The 19,058-nt window shown below is 35.9% G+C and overlaps 1 protein-coding gene across 2 annotated transcripts in view; it reads right to left on the minus strand.

The window, feature by feature from the left end:
• LOC126760136 (uncharacterized) overlaps positions 1 to 19,058 on the minus strand; it is a 271,609-nt gene that overhangs the window by 13,623 nt on the left and 238,928 nt on the right. The gene's annotated exons all lie outside the window — the stretch shown is intronic.

Raw genomic sequence — 19,058 nt, forward strand, 5'->3', positions numbered from 1 at the left:
ATGTTAGTAAGTAAATTAAAGTCAACTTATAATAAAGTTAGATGCATATCTAACACATGCAGCGCCTGTCCGATTAATGAGTTCACGTTGCACAAAATATATTACAGAGTTTATAAATTTCTTGTGGTTGCCGTTATTTGCATTTCGAACACATTTTCCCGCCACTTTCAAACATTTACCACTGCAGAGGAATAAATATAATTTGAAATAGCAAAAACTACGATAGAAACAACGTTTTGATTTATTAGCATTTTACACCGTGTTATTTCGAAATCATTCCAAAACTTTCACTGCCCGCAATTGCTCGACTGCCGCAACTGATTGCTGATATTAAGTCAACATTGTTGCAAGACGCAGTCAAGCGGATCGGTTTTGTTTGGTAGTTTTTTATGCTGGCTGCAGTGCTTTTTTCGTGTCTCTTTTTTTACAATTTCATTTTCTAGATGTCGTGCTAATTACTTGATGCTTCATTTTACTGCTGTTGCTGCCTCCCACTCTTGCGCTTGCCACACCGCGCCGCAGTGAAACTAATTTTTCCATTTCTTTTGAGAAATGAGCTAAGAAAAACTTTGACAAATGGCCTGGATTAGTGGCAAATTATTCTGCACTTTGACTATACATACATACATATTGCCATAGTTAGCAATGCTGAAGTGCGGCGGAGAGCGGAAAATGCGAGACGGAAACAAAAAACGAAAATTGAAGGCAATGCGAGCGCTAACAGCTCAATTTCAGTGCAAGAAAGGAAAACGTAAAATATAATGTATATAAGTACATACATACCGTTATATGCAAAAAGGTAAATAAAACCAGCAGCAACAACAACACGACATCCACTAATAGCACCGCATTTATTTCGCTCGCAACAAATCAGACTGACAAGCAACAGCTGCATCGTTGCCGAACGTGCGCTTGTGCATAGAAATGTTGCGCAACAATGTTGCACGTACACATGCCATGTACTAACAAAAACAGACACAAAACAAGCAACTATTTTAATACTGCCAAAGCAGCTGGTAAACTAAGAAATGCATAAAAGCGTACAAAAGCAAGTGTGATGAGCTACTAAGAACTAGCATTTTCCCTTCTAGCCCCCTTTGCCACTTCGCAGCGCACGAAATCAGCTCGTAACTGTTGCACATTTTCATTACCGTCATTACGTCTTAAGGCATTTCGCTGACTTAAGGTAGTTTAAGTGATTTTCTCTCTGCTGCTTAGTTCTCGTTTAATAGTAAGAGCGGGGCTAGGATTGGCAAATTTTATACTAGCAAATCTCGCCTTGCGTTTTATGTCATTTTTCATTGCTATTAGCGTCGTGTTAGCTTTGTAAACTGTAAATTATAGTCTTTAACGTGATACTGACTAGATGTCAGTGGGGTGATGTACTTGAAGAGAGAGCATGAAAATGGCTGACCATGTCATGCTGAAGTTCTATTAGAATATTTTAGAGGGTCGGAATGTCAAAATGTTTTAGTTAAGAGCAAAGATTTCGGTAATCCTATCGTATTTGTATACCCTGAACAAGGTATATTACAATAAGTTTGCCACCAATTTTCCAATGTTCTTATACCTTTAACCACCTTTTTTTGCCGTGATTTGTAACACCGAAAAGGATATCGCCCGAACTCTATAAAGTATATTTAATATGTATATGGCAAGCTGAGTCGGTTTAGCTATACGGTTTAGTATATACATGAAGAAGGTGTTCATATGATCCGACATACATAAATAATAAATAAAGTGCTTTTATGGAAATAAAGTGCTTTTATGGAAACCTTTTTTATTTGACGAGATATCTTCATAAAATTTGGCGTGGATTATTGTCTAAGACAACGGTAAAATCTCCGAATATACTATTCAGAACGGACTAATATAGCATATAGTTGTCAAAATCAAGCATTTGTAAATAAACTTTTTTTGTGAACAGTATAATTTCGCTGTAAGTTGACTTTTTCCTTTGTTTGTACAAGCGTAGATGAACTATTTCATTCCCTCTACGGCTTTCAGTTCTCAGTAGACTTATAAATGTGTTTGAATATGTAGTGAGAATTTTCTAACTAAGAACTAAGCAAATTGTGTCAAAAATACACTAGAAGAGAAAATTTTCAACTTGATCAGATTAATAGTTTCGGATACAGCTTTGAGAACTTGTGCGAACGAGGCCAGCTAGGCTAAGTGCGTCGTCTTTAAACGAGTTTTTCTCGAAACTGTGTTCTTGAAGTCGGTTGGCAAGATTTCTTGAGAATAACTCAACCGATTTTCATGAAATTTTACGCAGGTCTTTTTTCTAAAATGTCTGCCAAAAATCTAATTTTCAGTTTGTTTTCGTTTGCCCAAGTGCTAAGTTAATGTTTCAACTAAAATACTCATTTTTTCTCTTCATGTAAGGTGATCATGTTTCTTTGTTAATAGTGTATTATCTCTGTCAAACTGTTGGCTCACCGAAATTCTCATTTGTTAATAGCTTAAGCAAGCAAGCGGCTTTTGTGGTGCAACTCTGCACTAACATGTCTTCAAACGCATGCGCAATAGCGTTATGATTCTTTCTTAACACATTTTGATATAAAAATTCTGAAGATAATATGGGTTTAAAAAACATTGGCTTGGTAGTCAATGAGTAAATTATTTTTTTTATGTCGCCGCAACCCTCTAATCTCTATCATACGAAAAAAGCCATGTTTTTGTGATTTTTTTCCTGACGACACAGTTAAAATTTATTTATCCTACCAATGGCACATTGAAGTATGACATTCGAAAAAGGTCTTATCAATTTTTTACAAAGAAATATTAAAAAATACGGCAATGGCAGCAATTGTCCGGACGGGTATCGAAAAAAAGTTGAATTGCGTTGCCCCTCATAACTCGTTGCTGGATCATTTAAAATCAAAAAATTAAAGTTCATTCGTTAGATAATAGATTTCCCCAGGTAATGCTGTAAGAGTTTTTTTGAAATTCTATTTATTAAATTTTTTCGAAGACTTTGAAGTGAAAAACACAATAAAAACTCTCCAGCGTTACCTCGTAAAATATGTACAGAAATAGTGTTTAAAATTTCAAAAGGATCGGTGCAGTAGTTTTGAAGTTATGAGGGGCACCGACTTTGAAAACGTGAGTTGTGGGAAAAACGCTTTAAAGTTTCACAGACGCTCACAATCAAATCGGAGCGCGGAGACTTACAAGTGTATATCTCCGTCAATTTTGCTTTAATTGCTCTCAAATTTTCACAGAATAATCTTAAGATATTGTACATTAATATAAAATAAAAAAATGCAAAAAAAAAAAACAAAAATACCTTACTCCCCCCTTAAATAACTTAAAGATACCTTTCACTAATTATTCTTCACTAAACTAATTTTATGCTATTTTGCCCAACTTTTATTCATTTCGCTGGAAGTCTTTTTTACCATCCAAATTGAAAAGAAACAAACTATTTTTTGTGCAGTTTTTTCAGAGCAAAGTTTCAGTATCCGACTTAAAATTCCGAATTGCTGCCTTAAACTAACAACGCGCGTTTTCTCGCTCTCAATTGTTAAACTTTTTCATTGTCACTGTGGAAATTCATGCGCAAAATCACAACTGCTTATGTTTCAAAGGTAATGATTAATGCGGCTTTAAGCAGTAAAGTAATCGTCGCTGGCGCAGATTTGATGCAAAGAATGCTGGCCTTGATTAAATACTTTTCAAAGCGAGCGAAGAAGATTGAGAGAGCGAGCGCGGACAAGAATCATTTTCATAGCAAATTGCTCCGCGGCCATTCATTAGCGCCACAATGAAAGTTCGCACCGAGGCACGCGTATATATTTATGTATGTGTGTACGGATTTGAGTTTAAGACAATTGAGGAGACAGTGGACTGATGCCTGCAACAATGCTGATGAGCGAAGAAAGACAGAAAATGCAAATAAAAGTAAATAAATATGTACTATGTATCTTTGTATATATGCACTTATGAAGAAATGCAAAAATGAAATGTGAATGCTTCAGTTGACGAAGTGTGCGCACCACAGGATGGGGGGTGGTGTGGCAATTGCTGGAAAATTCGCCATTATTGTGAGATAACTTCAAGGCAACAAAAATTGTAAAGAATTAACTGGAAAAGTATAAAATGCAAGAGAATGCAGAATGAGAAATGCGAAACAATAAAATTAGTGGAAATTGTTTCTGGTGATAGCAGGGGGATGCGGTGGTAAGGGACAAACACAGAATGGCAAAATAATTGAAATACGACACTTTTTACGCCGCTAATTGTCAACGCACACTACAGTAGTGGCATTGCAGCATAATTGCGAGGGCAATAACGGTGACAGCCGCAGGCAACTCTTGAACGCATTTGAAAAGCGGTTTTATGAATATCATGCTTTAATGTCTTGTAAAGGATTCTATATTTTTCGTATTTGCAGAAAGCAAGCGAAGTTGCTGCTGTTATTGTTGTTTGGGAGTTACTTGGAGTGGAAAGGAAGAGTGGAAGAGAAGGAGAGTGTGAGAGGGAGTGAGTGCGTTGAGCATGAATATGGAATTTCTGCGCTTAAAGTAGTCAAATCCGGCAGCAAGGACTAAAGCAGGAATGAAAACAGAATGAGAAGGACGCACACAGATTTTTGCGAAAATGGAGCTTACGTTAGCGACTGAAGTGCTAAACTCACAACAATTAAACAAAATATAATGGCTGGTAATATAAAAGAAATAAATAAATTGTATTAAAACTCAAGAGGACTTGCTTTGAGTCACACTTCAAATGCAGTTGATGAACTGTCATACCTATTATGACATTATTTCCATTTGGCACCGCAAACCTGCCTGTCCGTGTGCAGTGCCAAGGTGCAGAAGCCAAAGCCCACCAGCTACACAATAATATTCAAGCATAATAACAGCCAGCAAATGTCATTAAGAGCTATTGCGAAACAATAAAAAGGTTCAGAGGAAGGAAGTAGGGAATAGGGGAAGGCAGCTTGAAATGAGCAGGAAATGCATAGAAATTCATTTAAAGTGGTTGGGGAATGTATGTATGTGAGCAAGGGAACATAAGATATATGTGAGCTGGATAGTTATTGCAGGAGCAAGCAGTGAATAAAGTAGTTAAGTTTACAAAAAAAATATATATGTATTAACTTTTTTCTAGGATTTTTAGCTTTAATTTAGTTTCATGACAATTAATTACTTATTTTTAAATAAAATATAATTTCACGAAAAGAGGTCTAAGAGGTTTGGAGTAAAGTTTGCAAAAACTATAGAAGGGAGGAGACAAATTTATATTTTCTTTACCGAATTTTTTGTCTTAAAATAATGCATATTGTCTCAAGAATGTTGTGTCTAAATTTAAAATTTCATTTCCTAGCAATATTGATGAATTGTCCCACATTGGTAAGGCTACGCTGTAAGCATCTGGCGTCTCCACGGTATGATACACTGCAGGAGGTATCGATCGTGAGGCCGTAGAGTCTATTAAAATACGCGTCCAGCACAGGCATCCTAAAGAATGCCTACTCTTCTTGGACTTAGCAACTGAACCCCATCTGGTATCGCAAAGGACCAAACTGGTTTGGGCATGACTTATTGGCCTATCAGATTAACCTAACCTAACTTATTTTACTATAAAAAATTACCAATTTTTTTTTCAAAAATTGTAAAGTTGAAATTTTGAAACCCTCCTGGGCAAAGCTAGTATCTAACGATATAATTTTGATTTCTTTATTTCAGATTAACCAGCAATTTCAACTCAACTATTTTCCGAGACGCTCTAGAGTATTTATAATTAATATTTCTCCATGAAAATTTGACAGAATATTCTTCAAACGCCATACTATAATGTAACAGAATTTAACTGTTTCAGAGAAAAAAAAAATTTTTTAATTGACTTTGTTTTAGAACAATTGACCTTATATGCTATTTTTCTACCGGCAAGGAGTTGAAATTTTTGGAAAAGGTCACAAATTTCGTTTGAAATTTTAACTATTTCAGAAAAAAGGGTTAGGTTAGCAGGCTAATAGCAATGACAGACGGCAGCATTAATCCGGATTAATCAGGAGTTAGTGAAGATAACTCCGTTGCTAACTCCCATTTAATCCTCAAAATTTTAGCGAGTTAGCAGCATTTTCGTTGGCAACATTGTTGAAAATGGCCAATTTTAATTTATTGTGAATGAAAAATAAGCAACACTTCAATACAAATTTTCAATAATAAAACAAAAACTTTTATGTTGTGATGTTTTGTTATTATGCAGTTTTAAAAATAACGTGTTGATATGATTTTGTAAAAATTGGTCGGCCGACAACCGCAATGTTTATCTTCTATCCATTTTGATTGAAAATATTATAAAAATGACAATCAGCTGTTTACGAGAGTTTCAAAATCGCTTAGCTGTCGTATCTTCCCTAAAAATTTTTATCTGATTACGTGCGCAGTTAATCCGGATTAACGCTGTCGCCTGTTAAGGCTATAATAGTTTATCTAAGGCCTCCTTAAATAATTTTGAACATTTTGATTTACAGTTATTAACGACTTCAGTCTTTTTTTGAAAAAGAACTCGGCTTAAGTCAAAATTTTACAGTACGAATGCACATATGTATGTATTGTCGGACCATCCAACGCAATGAATGATCTGTGGCAGGAAGAAAATGTATGACAAATGACTTGGAACTATGACTCTACTCTACTGCTGTTTTTTATATTATTAAGGACTAATTTGGTTAAGGAAGAATTGAATAACTTTCTAAATTATTTACTTACAAAAATACTGAAACTACACAAAATATCTACCAAATCAGATATGTGAAAAAATCTGGTGATCGAACTTATTGCTGAAAGATGAAAAATTTTTATATTAATAAGATGCTTGCTAAGTCTCACAGCTTTTTCACAGAAAAGAAAATTATGTTATCAACCCTAGTAAGAAAGTAATATTTATGCAATCTGTATACAAAACCTTATTTCTACATTTCTACATATGTGAAGTTATGAAGTCAAAGACACCTAGCAAAAGGCTGACGTAGTATTTACATGCGACACAAATTAATAAATGCAAAAATCGCCTAAATATGTACATATGTATATCTAAGTGTTGCCTGCTTTATATGGCTTCACATGCGACCACAATTAAAATATGGTACATAAAACGCTCATATATTTGTTGTAAATTAAAATGCTAGCACGCTCACTTGAAATGGTGACAGGCTTAGATGTTGGAAGCCCAACGGGCTGCAGAAAGGAAGGAAAATAAACCAGAAGCAAATTAAAGACAATAAAAGCGCGCCACAAAACAAAACAACAAAGAAATCTGAGTGTGTTTAAAGTTTATTAACGCGACCGCAAATGAGAGGTAACTAAACAGAAAAAAGGAAAATAAAAAGGAAAATAAATTGAAAGAGGAATAGGCTGCGAAATAGTAAAGGGGGCGATTGGGTGAAGGAAATGAAAATGCGGTAAAGCAAAAGGGATTTATAAGGCATATGTATGTACATACATATGTAAGTGCAGGAGAAAAATATTTAATCAATTACAATTACTTTACGGCATTCCGCAAAACAAGGGGGATTTACAAGTGCTTAATTAAGAGAATGTGTAAAAATTAGGGGGAAATTACATTACATCTACTATTGACTGTATTATTTGTTTTTTTTTATTATTTATCAATCATTACAGTTGCAGAAATTTCTTCAAAACTACTTTGAAATCTGCTGATTTATTGGAAAATCTACATTTTCGTTTCAGCAGTATTAATATGGACGCTAATTCTAGAAGAGTACAAAACAAGTGTTTCGAAATATTACAAAAATGTTATTTGTTCCTAAGATGAGTCTTAAAGATCCCTAAGTATGTTTAGTAATAACTCGAAATGAGAACTGATGATAATTTTGTCGACGAAAATGCTTCGCAAATGACCGCACTTTTCTAACCTCAACTTAAATTCAAAAAGCCATTCTTTTGCTTGAAGATGCTACATAAGCTGTCTTCGTAACTTGGTAACACTGAACACAGCGATTATAACACTTTAATGAGAAATTCGCCTACTCTCTTGCAACAGCTCAACACGAAAATTTTGCTAGCGAGCAAAGCAATTGCTGAATCGAAGACACATAATTGAACAAAGCGATCTGTTTCGTGTTCTGTTTTCAAAGTTTAGCGTAATTTTTTGGCTTTAAGGGGTTACATGGGTTTACGGCTTTCAAAAAATCGAATTTTTTGTATTGTCTTATTAAATTCTACAATACCTCTACAATATTGTGTTAAAGTCAAATTTTTTTTTCAAGTTGATCCGAGTAGTAGGTAGTAGAACTACTCAACCGATGTTCATAAAATTTTACACAGGTATTTGAGATACAATTCTTAAAGACTTGGACGAAGGATTTTTCTTTCGATTACAACTAAAAAAAAAATGTCGCAAATTTTTTACTGAAATTCAAATTTTTTTGTAAAATGTCTGTGAAAATTGGATTTTAAAAAATGTTTTTCATTCGTCGAAGCTCTAAGCTAATGTTTTAACTAAAATCCGTATTTTTTCAGTTTAAATGATCCTGTAAGGAGTTATCCTACAAGCGCGGGCTCAATCCTGTTGAAAAAAAAGCATTCTAATTTAGCTGAGAACTTCTTACACCAAATAATAGGAGCAAACATACATACAACTTCTAGTTGTCAATCCACTCGCTTCAAGATTAAGCAATTAGCGTAGAAAACTTCTGCGAAGATTGAAAAAATAAATAAAATGCAGCTTCTATCAGGCATTGGCATTGAGCACAATAAAACAATACTAGAAAACAAATTTATAAACTACCAATACAAAAGCTGATAACGGGAAATTCGAGACGAAAATTCGAATTGAATGTAATGCAAAGTTAAAACACTAGAACAAGGGCACCAATTGCTGCACTCAATACGCAGCAGTTATTATTAAATCTCAATGACTTCGATACGCCTGCCATTCGAGTGTGCTTTACCGTATTATCGACAGCTTGAAACCGAATGCCTGCTCGCCTACTTGAGCGCTCGCATTGTGGCAGCGGCAGTGTAGACACCAGTCACCGCCACCACTGGCAATGCCAACAAGTAACCACAACGCTGTGGCACAACGACGCTGGCGACGGCACACAACTCCATGAAACAGTTTGGCACAATGCAAGTTGACAATTGTAAATGCTTATTGCATTATGCAGCGCGCAGTTGGCATCGAATTTTCCAATCAGCAGGCACCAATACCACAAATGCGCATATATGTATGTGTGTATGTATCAGTAGAACGGAATGAACCGCAATGGCAAGGCAACGCCTTCAATAGAGACTGTTGGAGGTGCCGCCCTCAACGTGGCAGCTGACATCCATGGCCTGCTAGTTTGGTTAAGTATATGGATTAGGGTGAGCCAATAAATGTTGAGTGGAAATCAGAAAACCTAACAACATTTAGAGAGAGAGTTAGAAAGAGAGAAAGGAGATTGGCTTGACATTGGATCCACAAACTTTACGATGGACCTGGTCTCAGAAACCAACTCTGACAAATAAATAAATATTTTTTTTTCTTTAAAATACTCAAAATAGTTTTCAAAACAATTTATGAATGAACAGCGCGCCATCTACCCAACTTTATTATAAACCGTTTACCCAAAAACTGACCACCCTAATTTATATATAATATATGGCAATGTAAATTAGTTTGTGTGGGCACCCAGAGATACCGACTGTGGCACACCGACGCAGCGCTGAACTGCAATTGCAAATTTTCAAATTATGTGGTATCAATTTGTTGCCAACAGCCACAGCCGCCTCCAATGGAAATGAACTGCAGTCATTGGCAATTGCCGCTTGTCGGTAAGGTGATACCAAGTGCGAATGCCATTTAATTTAGTTGCATAAAAAGTGGAGCAATTGAATACTTATTACTGTAATGTAATCGAAGTGAAGCAATGGCGTAAAAAAGAATTATAATAATGCAAAATTTATGATATTGATTTCACTTAATTTTCAATAAAAAGTGAGGTTATTTTTTGCATGCCACAAGCATGCTTGAACTACATTTGTGGCAATGCAACTGAGACTTAATGGTGAATATCAAGTTGCTTTTGTTCCCATTTTCAATTAATTAGTAATGATAGTGTAGGAAGTTTTAATTAATAAATTAGTTCTTTAAAAAATTCTGTAAAAAAAACTATGATATTCGTAAAATTATGGGATGATACTGGAATGATTAAAAAACAATTTGTTTCTGTTTACGCCAATGACACGAATATTTCAGCCGTAGCTGAGAGTGTAGAGTGTAAACGAAGACCGTGGAGAGTCGATTCGGCGCCGTTCGCAGCAACTCGGACTGACGTATGGAACGACTTGGCGCATTTAAGTCGAGATCTTAAATTGAAAGCGTACAAAATATAGCTTATGCAAGAATTGAATACGCTCAACTTTCCCAAACTTTCGCTTTTGAAAAGTCCCAAGAAGATCCGACGTTTTCGAGTCAAAGTTTGTTCAATAATGAGACCCATTTCGGGCTTAAGAGGTATGCAAACAAACAAAACTGTCGCATTTGGGACGAAAAACAACCTGACGATATTCCAGAACTGTCATTTCATCCAGAAAAAAACAAAGGTTTGGTGTGCTTTGGTGGAATCATCGGTCCATATTTCTTCAAAAATGATGCCGGTGAGAATATTTGAGGCCAGAAATTGAAGCTCGTGATTTCGGCGACATTTGGTTTCAACAAGACAGGCCACTTCAAACTCACATCACATACATCAATGGATTTATTAAGAGAACACTTCGGTGGGCAGATAATTTCACCTTTTGGGTCAGTCGATTGGTCACGGTGTGAAATCACAGCGTTAGACTATATCCTGTGGGGATATGTAAAGTCTAAAGCCTATGCGGACAATCCCGCTACGATTCAGGCCTTGGACTCAATGGACTCAACGGATGGATCATCTGGGACGTCGCCGCAGCGAACATTTCAACGAGATAATCTTCAAAAAATAAATGCCAAAGAATGTTTTTTCGAATGGTAAAAAACATTACCCATAAAACTTGAAGTTTCTGTGTATTTTCTTTAAAAAAGTACGCAGCCTCGAAATGTTTCGGAAAAAACGCATTTAAAAGTTTAGGAGCCGATTAGATGCGATTAAGTTACACTGGCTGGCTGTTACGCCAAGCTTAGAACTACAGGTCCGTTATAATGACAGATGAAGACTCCTTATTAATACCATCAGAATCAAGGCTTTTTGCGAAGTTTAATAGAGATTTGATATCTAATTTTGTCTAGTCCCTTATATTGTATAGCTACTAGATATCTAAGCCGAATTCTAGATAAGGCCAGACATATATAAGTAAAGGAGGTGTTTCAGCGTTTCTCTCACGCCTATTTCGCTGCAAACTCTACATGTGTCACCATTAGTAATGTCCAGCCGGCTATGACCTGTGACTAAGCCAACAACCGTCCTTTAGTCTTGTCGAGACCATGTGATTAGAGGACTTGTACTTGTATATTTTTTTTCCACTCCCTTTCACATGTTTTTGACGATGCTGAATGCGCCTAAGGTATTTCATCTCACTTATCCATCTACTGCTCACTTCTAAGGACATTTCTCTAACGTCGTTTCCTGCGTTATTAGCTATTTTAGCATCTGTTCTGACTGCATAGACTTCTGCCTTGAAGTGTTGCCTGAGATCTAGCTCTGCGCAATACATAACGGCGCCCATTCCATCAGCCAAGTTCTTGATCCTTCCGCGTAGATGTTGAAAGTTCGGCTTGTGAGTCGGCCACTTGCGCTCTCCATATTCTTCTCTTGAAACATTCTATCCCAGAATTTAGCGTGAAGATATGTGGTCTATTCCTACCGACCTTCTGCTTATCGAGCTATGCTCAAAGCGCACTAATTTCTGATTTAGTGTTATAAAAGCATTTAGGAGTTAATTTCCTTTTCGAGAGTAATAAATTAAAATAAACCGTTCCATAAACTAATGATGTAAAGTCGATCTGAAAGTTTGCATCCGTTCCTTTCTCCACAAGAAGCTGCTCATTTTTGGAAACCGCCGATATCGGACCACTATAGCATGTAGCTGTCATACAAACTAAACGATCGGAATCAAGTTCTTGTAAGGAATATTTTGTATTTGTGATAGGTCTTTAGTTACAGTGTAACCCAAGTTACTTTTTTTCTTTTTTTTTAATAGTTTCTCTCAGCTTTGGCATTGTATAGGTTATTAAGCCAGTCTTTAACCACAAACAAAATACATATAATTTCACTTATCGAAATATAATTGGTTAATTAGTTCATTTCAAACTTCGGATAATTAAAATAATTGCCCTTAAATTAGTAATTGTTATTACAACTGTACAAATAACGATTAGCAAAATTTTGAAATTTTCACTGAAACCACAAAAATGCATTTGAAAGCGCCACTTTAATTAATTCAGTTGTGTTGTGTTGAAAGTTGAAGTGCATGCAAATCAAGAATATAATAATGACAGCGCAATATTTAAATGCCAAACACAATTAAAATGAACTTTTGTGCTGTAAACATGAACTTTGTTGATAAATTGTTGAACTTTAAACCGAAACACCAGCTTATTTGGCAGTTTTATTGCCGCCGCAACAAGCAGCGCTCGCTGTGGATTAGTGCAAAGGCGAACTAAAATGAATTTCGCACACACAAATTTGCGATTTACAGCAAAAGAGTTTAAAATTTTAAACAAACAACATTTTTGGAAGTGAAAAAACGGCAGCCAAACAAAGGCAGCTTAGCCTTTGAGCGCCATACACACACACGCACATATATTTATATACATATATATATGTATATGCACAAATGGCAGCCAAATAACGGTACACGCCGTCACTTGGCAGTTTTCCCAATATTGCACATTTGTGGCTCCAACTGCAAATGCATGTGTGCGCGAGTGTGTGTGCATAACTGTATTTGGTAGCACTTTTCCATCGATTGCATTCACAGCAGCATTTGTTTAGAATGGCGACCAATTCGCACGCCCAGCCAACAGTAGGCAGTCGCCAGCGACTATAACCGTTATTTGCAGGCCACCAGCATTATCATGTGGCGGCGGCGCAAGCGGATACTCATATCGAGGGAATTATATATCACAGTCGTATATATGCAATTGTCTATTTTCATATATATGTATATGTATATCTTAGCTGTATGCCAACGCACACACATGCCAACACACGTATTGTTTGATCGTGCTCATGTGTGCGTGTTATCATTTGTTCGCAAATCCGCTTGTTTGGGCCAAACAATCGATAATTGGCAGCGGCATTCAAATCGAATTGCATTCCAATTAGAATTCTGGTGGTCGTCGGCAGTCGCAACATGCTGCATGGTCATTTCAAATTTTCGTATCTCTTTTTGGTTGCTTTTATTATTATTTTTTTCCTTTTTCCAATCACACACACGTCCCTACAAGCGGCAGTCCGTCGGAGCAATGAACTTGCAAATGCGTTAAACAAATTTCGATAAGTAAAAAGCCATGTTGCGAAAACAATGTTGTGTTTTTCATTGCGCTCGTCTGGTTTGTGCCTCGTTTGTCGCAACTGTTGCACAAATGGACCACATAAATGATTGTGGCGGCTTTGCCGCGCTTCAATCGCCGATTATTTGGTGAACATTCACCAGTCGATTGTTTGTGGGTTGCTTTTGTTGTCACTGTAGTCATTGTTCGGCATTGTTTTTTTTGTTGTTGTTTCACATTTGTTTATTTTCTACACATTAAAGGTTTACCTGTCGGTGGCATGACCAGGTCGCAGCCGCAAGCATTTAGAGCAGACTTTGTGGTATTACTTTTTGGCTGCGATTTTATACTGTATATAGTATGTATGTATGTATGTATAGAAATCTATATAGTTCGTGAATTGTCCAGTGAAGTTTTACGAATTTCAATCATTTAAATTTAAATAGTTTGCATTTTTAATCCGCCTGCCTGTTTGTCTATATATACGCGTATTAGTCCCACAATTTTTAAGCTATCGATTTGAAATTTTGCAAACGTCCTTTTCTCCTAAAGAAACAGCTTATTTGTCCGAGTCACCGATATCGGTTCATTATAGAATATAGCTGTCATATAAACTGAATGATCGAAATCAAGTTGTTGTTGTTTTTGTTTGACAAGATATCTTCATGAAAGTTAGCATAGATTATTGAATAAGACGATGCTAAATTTTCGACCATAGTTTTATTCCGATCCGACCACTATAGCATATATGTATGTATGTACCTGCTTTAGAAACTGATCGAACAAGGTCAAGTTAGAGATAAAGCCTTTTAAGCTATGAGAAATGCAACTGTTAAGGCATTTACTTCTCCTTTTTTCCATTTATGGCCTTAGATAGGTGTTATCAGTCGAATTTTTTGCGGTTTTGCTAATAAAACTTGACCGCCTTGCGTTTGTCTTTACTATGTATTCAGCCTAAGCCCATCGACGGCACATGGAGCTTTGACATCAGCTACTTGCACAAAATAATCAAAAAAGTGTCTGAAATTTTTTTAAAAATTCTTTTTCTGCTGATATCAAATACAAGGTGTGTTTCAAAGTATATAGGACTTTTTGAATCTAGTTTCCCCTGGTGGCGCCATCTATCTATGTATGTATATGTCGACTATTGCATTAGAATCTGCTACCTTTATCGATTGTCTAGTGAGAATTTCATGACATTTCATTGATTGGAAGTGAAGTTATTCCGTTTTAAGTGTCGGTATGTTTGTGATATCGGTGCGAAAATGAGCTTCGAACAAAATTTTGTACTAAAATTGGTAAGACTTTTACCGAAACGTTTCAATTGGTGAAACAAGTGATTGGCAATGATTGCCTATTCGGTAGCAGAGTGCACGAGTGGTTTCAACGTTTTCAAAGTGGTCGTGAGGACATAAATGACGATCAACATGTGGGACAATCAAAACCCGTGATCACCGGAAATTCCATCGAAACTGTGCGTGAATTCATCAAAAATCAGCCGAAATCATAATTGAAATTCATGGAAATGGAATTGAACATCTCCAATACATCGATTTAGCGCATTTTGACCGAACATTTGGGCTTACGTAAGGTGTGTGCACGGTTTGTTCCGCACCAATTCACTGACGACCAAAAATTACTCAGAATCCAACATTCGAAGGACATCATTAAAGAGTTTTGTGACCGATTATAATAATAATTATTTGACCAAAAATCACACTTTAACCATTAACCACTCCCCGTATTCACCTGATATGGCACCGTGCGACTTCTTCCTTTTCGGGAAAATGCATTTGCCCATGAAAGGAAAGCGTTATGCAGACGTAGAGGCCATTCAAAAGGCTTGCACCGGCATACTGGCGGACATACCGGCCAACGAGCTAAAACACTCGTTCGACATGCTTTTGGACCGTGCAAAAAGCTGTATTGAAGCAGAAGGAGACTATTTTGAATAAAATAAATTGATTTTGCCGAAAAAACCATTTGTTCTGTTTTTTTTTAAGTCCTTTTACTTTGGAATGCACCTTGTATATTGGAAAAATGAAAAGTTACTCAAAGTTAATTTTTAGAAATAAACTTCTTCATATTTGATATACAATGCTTCCATTTTAAAAGTCTCGCAACATGTTGTACCTAATATAATTGTAATTATATTTAATAAATATTTATCTTTTATTCGTAATATATTTAATATATGTATTCAAATGTCAACTGTTAACAAATAAATAACTTGACATTTATCACTTCTGCGTTCAACATTAGCATTTAATTACTCGAAAAAATTGCCTTTGTTTGTTGTTCACCGCATTTAATTTCTTATTCGTAAGGGCTATCAAGTGGAAAGGTTACATACTGACATCTAACCAATATGTTTATAAATACATATATGTACACCTGTATCCATTACCTAAGTATAATAGTACAAGAAAATTGGTTTGGCTTTGCCAAGGCAAATTGATATTTAATTAGTTAAATATATCAATGAGACCTTTACACACACAATTACAATTGGATATAAATACAAATGCAATGACATATTGGCAGGTGCTTGTGAACCAATAATTACTATATATGGTACAATCAAATGTATATTTTTTGTACGCTAAAAGTGGCCCGAATTATTCTAAGCAACCACTAACACACAAGTCATAGTTACTAAAATTTCGTATGTATGCATGTGTGAATTTGTTTTCCAGTGAAATTTTCGGTATTTTTCCATGTCATGCTTGCATTTACTATTTGACATACTCTCTTCACTTTTCAGGGAAATATATTCCCTTTTTCCTTTGCTTTTTATTTATCGTTTCTACTACATATATATTATAATCATTTAATTTAGTTTTTGTCGGATATCAGAGTGCCTGTTCTAACATTAAAACGCCTCAAAGGTGTATTTATCGCAGGCGCCATTAACATGTGCTAAAGTGCTTTCTTATGGATATATAGGTACATATGTACCAATAAACGTTTGTTATCTGTTTTCTATATTGTAAAAATATAAATACCGTCATTTATTTGAGAAATTCATGCTTTGCTTAATTATATTATTAAGTATATTTATTCATATTGCATGACATGACACATTTCTCGTCTTCAATAATTACAGGTGCACATTTAAGTGTTTGCTGAGTTTAAGCATTTTCAAGTGTATTGAAATTAACTCATGAATATGAGAGTTTATTTATTCCGAACAAAATTTATTTTATAAATAATTCTTATTACCATTATTCTATTTACTTTTCTTTTCTGAAACTTACACGATTGTTATACATTTTATCTTAGTTTATACCATCTAAAGTTGCGGCACAAGGGTTATATTCATTTGAGAATTTTAAAAAATCGATTTTCTTGTTTTTGCATATTTCAAATCTATTTGAAAATATTCTCGGAAAATTTAAAGTTGTTGCGTCAATTAGTTTCAGAGATATGAGCGTGTTTGTAAGAATTTATTAACTTTGTGTTTGCGCCTCCCAACATACACGATCTCAAAAATACTGCAAGATGGCGGTTGGCCCAGTCGCAACTGATTGGCAGCATATGAGTGTCATATGGCTATTACTAAGCCCGATACTTGTAGAAAGTCAGGGAAGTAGGCATGAGAAAGACGCTGAAACAGCTCCTCTGCTAATGTCCGGCCTTATCTAGAACTCGGTTTATATATCTAGAAGCTACGCAGTTCAGGGGACAAGTGGTAATATTAGAATTAGATATCAAATCTCTATCAACTTTGCAAAAAGCCTTGACGTTCGGCACGTCGAAAACTAAAGTTCGTATAAATAAAGAACCTTCATCTAACATTACGCCAGTTCTGTATGACAGTCAGATAGTGTAACCTAACATAAACAAGAAATTAAAAATAATAATTTAATTGGTAATAGAAAGTATCCTACAAACAAAGGCGGATAGTCGATTGACTGAAAAAATCGACGATAATTTAAATTTTTTTTTTACTTTTTTGGCAATTAGATAATACAATAAATTGTGACTTATAAATTTTAGTACAAAAATACTTGAAAAGTATACATGATATCGATCGTGAGCAAACTGGGTATAAAAATTATTGAAGAAAATTTTTACAAAGTTTAAGTAAACATTTTTCGAAAATATTAAACCAATGTAACCCCTTAGTAAAATACGGAGTTGCCCCTAAGGAAATACTCTTTATTTCAAGTCAATATTTATATTGCTTCTTCTTCTTGCTAATTCAAATAGTTCGAGAGGATATTATGTCAACCGTATCCCTTCTAATCATCAGTTTTATATGATATTTTTAAAAACTCAACCAAAATTATTAACTCCCAAATTAACCAGCGAGTTCAAAGCGAGCCACCGATATGTCTCATTCAACAAATAATATCATCGCCCCTTTCAGAAACCGCTACAAATCCGCAGCCATAATGCCACATTTCAGCATGAATTTGCCAATTTATTCCCTCAGAATTATTTTAATGCTTACGAACTCAGAGTTTTCCGCCGAAAAGCTGGAAAAATGTGTGCAACAGTCAAAGGGGGCGCCACTAAGTGCATGTAAAAATAGCAGTTGTTTAATTTTTTGCAATGTTGTTGTTATTGCTGTTGCCAGCTGCTGCTGACAGCGCACTTTTCTTTCACATTTTGCTGTGAACATATTTATTTTCGGTTGGTTTGGCCTTTTACCGGCGTCTAGACATCATTAGTTTTGGTTTGTTGTAACAACAGCAGCAACAACATTAACCCAACCGGCGATGACTTACAAAGCAAAAGGAAGCTTATTTTACACCATTTCCGATGTGACTAATGCAAAAAGCAAAAAAACAAATGAGTAATGCCAAAATATTGCCATATTAATGTTGGCAGCGCTGTTCGAGGCACTGTTGCTGACTTTTGGCTTAACTGCTGGCTTCGATAATTCGCAAGTCAGCGCCAACTTGCAATCGGAAGTCGCAATTTCCTTCAATCAGAATTGGTTAATTATGTATTATTATACTCGTGTTTTGTTTCTTTGATTATCTTTGTTAAGACTTCATATTTGGGTTAAGGTTGCGCCTTGCCATTGAATATTTGTATGTAAAAGTTGTCGTTAACCAGACAGGAGTTTTCTTTGAGAGTAAGCAACAAGGCTTCGACGGCCCATAGCCCCACTTCAAAAAAAAAAAACACCCAATGAAAGGAAAAAACCGCTTCGGATGAGGGACCCCTTTTGATGAAGACCACAGCAAACACACCATTAATGGGTCTGGCAGTGAACGAGGGCAAGACGAAATATCTCCGGTCATCAAACAAACAGTCGTCACACTTGCGACTTGGCTCCCACTTCACTGCTGTCTCCGAGCACCTGAAGAGTCAGGACACAAACGACTTGTTTATGTGAGTGGTGCAAGCCGAAAGTGCCGTGTTCGTTAGAGCAGAGGTACGCCATTAAATTTTGTGTGAAACTCGGTAAATTTGAAACAGAGACGTTTGATATGAGCAAGCAGGCTGACGCCGATGTTGCTTTAGCAAGAAGTGGTGTGTTTCGTATGGCAATCTTTCGAGTGGCACACGCCAGCGTCTCCTCGCCCAAAAAAGGGAAGAATGAGCAAAACCAAAGTAAAAACGAAGCTTATTGTCTTTTTTGACATCAAAGGCATCGTCCACCATGA

This window comes from Bactrocera neohumeralis, chromosome 5 (genome assembly GCF_024586455.1).
Source record: "Bactrocera neohumeralis isolate Rockhampton chromosome 5, APGP_CSIRO_Bneo_wtdbg2-racon-allhic-juicebox.fasta_v2, whole genome shotgun sequence".
Taxonomy (NCBI): Eukaryota; Metazoa; Arthropoda; class Insecta; order Diptera; family Tephritidae; genus Bactrocera; species Bactrocera neohumeralis.